Source organism: Podarcis tiliguerta (genome assembly GCF_965153285.1).
Source record: "Podarcis tiliguerta genome assembly, chromosome: 3".
Lineage (NCBI taxonomy): Eukaryota > Metazoa > Chordata > Lepidosauria > Squamata > Lacertidae > Podarcis > Podarcis tiliguerta.
The window spans coordinates 113296531-113300456 of record NC_139536.1 but is presented as its reverse complement, the minus strand read 5'-3'; the positions used below and the strand labels follow the sequence as shown (position 1 = coordinate 113300456).

Here is a 3926-nt window from a genome sequence, read left to right as displayed (position 1 = left end):
ACAGATGCTGAAGCTGAGGCTCCAATACTTTGGCCACCTCATGAGAAGAGAAGACTCCCTGGAAAAGACCCTGATGTTGGGAAAGATGGAGGGCACAAGGAGAAGGGGGCAACAGAGGATGAGATGGTTGGACAGTGTTCTCGAAGCTACCAGCATGAGTTTGACCAAACTGCGGGAGGCAGTGGAATACAGGAGTGCCTGGCGTGCTCAGGTCCAGGGGCGACAAAGAGTCGGACACGACTAAACGACTAAACAACAACAACAAGTTTTCATCGAAGAAATGTTGGAGGGTATGCTCTCCCAAAATAGAATATAGGTTTCTGTTTGTGGTTTACTGTGGCTCCTTCAGGCTACACATCTAGGGCAGAGCTGAAAAAGTAAGTTCCTACAGAGATTTAGCTCCAGGAACACAGTGCCTTTGCTGTGCCCTTATTACAGTTTGAGCCAGATGCTTTGAAATAAGCGGGTGGTGGTACTTATCCTTTCCTCTCACAGCTGCCTAACTTGATTCAGTTGTGGAGCCTCCTTTTCCCAGTTATGGGATGACACTGAAATGCAATCAATACACAAAATACTTAATTAACCAAGAGTTTTACCTTTGGAAAATTATAACTTGCTCTGCTACCTTAACAGTGCTTAGCACTACAGTATCTCACACAATTTTCAAGTCCATGTTCCGCCGGGTGTGTTTTTCACTTGTAGTGGCTGAGGCTGTTTCCTCTAATGGCTGAAGAAATGGAACATTACACCATTTAACGGTGTGGGTCACATTAATCACAGAGAATTCTTTTAATGTCTCAGAAGTAACTGTCAGACTGGACATACTGAATCTATTTAAACTAAAGCATGCCATTTTTTATCTACAGTGATCTTTAATTCACATAAAAGGGTCAAGAAAATGTGATTAAGTGACAGTTTTAAAATGTACTATAATATTAAATAGCTTGATTAAGTGACAACTATAAAATGTAATACAATATTAAGTATCTGGCTATGTCCCAAAAGAACTTTAAAGTATTTTAAATGGTTTGGGAATTTTCTAACCCATTTGGAGTTACAAAAGAATAATTTTCATAAATAAAAACATGTGAAACCTCCCCAAAATGTGTATATGTACTCAGAACACCACCCTGAACATCTGATCATGTCTTGTCAAGCAACGTCTAAACTAATTTCAAGTATAGCTGCTTATTCCTCATATGCAGCTGAAATGAATTCTAAGTCTGTATCATTTGCAGTGACAAATTCATCCTGTTACCTTTTGCTCTTAATGTACATTCTTCCTTAGCACCTTTGTAGCTTTCTGCTCTTCCCTCGTTTTCTCTGCCCCAGTATTGAAATGTAAGACCTTTGCTTTCTCGTTTTTAAACAAGGACACATACTTTATTCGCATTTTCCAGCAGAAATGTTATAAAATGAACTCTTGCTCAACTTCCTGTTGATGCAGAAGGACTGTGTCTTCTGATTGTAGGACTGCCATTTCAGAAAGGATAAAGGGAATAACTTTCCTCTTTAACCCATGAATCAGACCATGAATGATTATTCTGCAGGAGTTTTTGTATCTTAAAATGTGCTATTATTTTGCAGTGCAACCTCGAGTAGGCATTCTGTCTTTGCTGCGAATCTCCATCCCCCGGCCTTAAAATCGGTTTGCCTCGTGGAGGCATATACTACAATGCAATGACTGCCTTATTTTTCTAGTCTAAAGTATGCATGTTACCAGATTCCTGCTGAACAATCGCCCCTTATGGGTATAACATCAAACTGGGGTGCACCTGATATGCACAAGAAGTAGTGAGCCTTGTCCTCTGGTGTGTCTGAAAGATGTTTGGAACCTTTTTTGCTTCCTAATCAGTGTTCAAGGGACGCGGGTGGCACTGTGGGTTAAACCACAGAGCCTAGGACTTGCCGATCAGAAGGTCGGTGGTTCAAATCCCCGCAACAGGGTGAGCTCCCGTTGCTCGGTCCCAGCTCCTGCCTACCTAGCAGTTCGAAAGCACGTCAAAGTGCAAGTAGATAAATAGGTACCGCTCTGGCGGCAAGGTAAACGGTGTTTCCGTGCGCTGCTCTGGTTCGCCAGAAGCGGTGTAGTCATGCTGGCCACATGACCGGGAAGCTGTACGCCGGCTCCCTCGGCCAATACAGCGAGATGAGCGCCGCAACCCCAGAGTTGGCCATGACTGGACCTAATGGTCAGGGGTCCCTTTACCTTTAATCAGTGTTTATTTCATTAAAAACTTGTAGCCAGTGTCAGAAGGACCCTGCTGCACCAGGCCAAAATCCCATCTAGTCCAGCGTCCTGTTTTCACAGTGACCAACCCTGTGGGAAGCTCTCAAGCAGTGTTTGAGTGTGACAGCCCTCTTCTCACTTGCAATTCCCAGCAATGGGTAAGCAGAGACATACCATTTTTATTTTAGTATGAACGTTGCTTTGTTCAATAAAGGCAGGATCAAATCATGGTTTATGATCTGGGTAGCTAACAAACCATGGTACAAACTAACCAGTTTTCTGAGGAGGAATGTGAGCATGAGGTTTGCTGTTCTTTAAAGCTTTGTGGGCAAATCACCACCACAACAACCTTGTAACAGTAACATAATTTTGTGTACTATCTACTCTTTTCCACATTTATCTCCAGCTATATTGCCAGTTATGGCATCATGAAACCTTGTTAGTTGCTAAGCCCCCAATATTGCATAGAAGAAGAAGAAGAAGAAGAAGAAGAAGAAGAAGAAGAAGAAGAAGAGGAAGAAGAGTTTGGATTTGATATCCCACCTTTCACTCCCCTTCAGGAGTCTCAAAGCGGCTAACATTCTCCTTTCCCTTCCTCCCCCACAACAAACACTCTGTGAGCTGAGTGGGGCTGAGAGACTTCAAGGAAGTGTGACTGGCCCAAGGTCACCCAGCAGCTGCAGGTGGAAGAGGGGGGAATCGAACCCGGTTCACCAGATTACGAGACCACCGTTCTCAACCACTACACCACACTGGCTCTCTTGCATAACTGGAAAGTGAAGCATCCCCCAGATACATAGAATTCTGGATAGAAGAGCTATTCATGAGAAGATTGTGTTTTTAAGCAGCATAGGAAATTAGCTTCCTTTGATCACACCCAGTCTCCCTTTTAAAAATATTTATTTCTTTATAATGCATGAAAGGGAGATACAGTGGATCGTGGACACAATATCCATCAGCTGTTCTCTTTCCATGAATTTTTCAATAAAGTTGTCTGTTAAATCAAAAATGTGGAGACAGATGCAAAGTTACCCATCAGTTATCTAATGGAGTGAGAGCATAATTAATCAGATATAACACCTAGGAATAATTGGTGCAGAAATGTGTATTTCCCAAGGTGGCAACGTTGGTTTCTTCAGGATGTTGAGTCAACTTGTATTAATCACATCATAAAATTAGTGCCAATTTGTCTTCGCAACTTTCGGATTTCTTGCAGGTTACCAGCTTATCATTCAAATGTGCTCTTTCTGATGGGGACAAGGAGAATATTAGCCCAGAGATCAGAAATCACACAGTCAAACAGACAAACTAGCAGGGCAAGGGGAGGGAAAGAAATTCCATCCCTGATCAAAGACAAATTACTCACATGGATACTGGGATGTTATGTCATTAGAACAGAAAGCACGGGGTCCCCTCAGCAGGTGTGACAGAATTAGTAATGTGGTTCAAGCTGAAATTAATGCAAAGCAGTGGTATGAATACGCTGTCATGTTAGTGTGTGATCACAACTTTCCGTTAGGGCCTTGTAAGCATACTAACAGAAATGTCGTTGCTATAATCTTGTTCGGTATGGTAGAATATTTGAAGATTTGGTCTTAACCTAGTTATAACTTTTGTTTGTCTGTTCTCCTCACAACCTTCTAGTCTTTGTTGAGAAACTTCCTTCAACTAGACCCCATGGATTAGCTTGAGGCAG

General features: G+C 42.3%; 1 long non-coding RNA gene across 1 annotated transcript; it reads right to left on the bottom strand.

Annotated features, from left to right (window-relative positions):
- Positions 1-3113: 3113 nt before the first annotated feature.
- On the bottom strand, positions 3114-3681 carry LOC310673788. Its single transcript, XR_014509238.1, has 2 exons — positions 3597-3681; positions 3114-3477 (listed from the first exon to the last, which is right to left on the bottom strand). It is a non-coding gene; the product is annotated as an uncharacterized lncRNA (long non-coding RNA).
- Between the last annotated feature and the right edge of the window lie 245 nt (positions 3682-3926).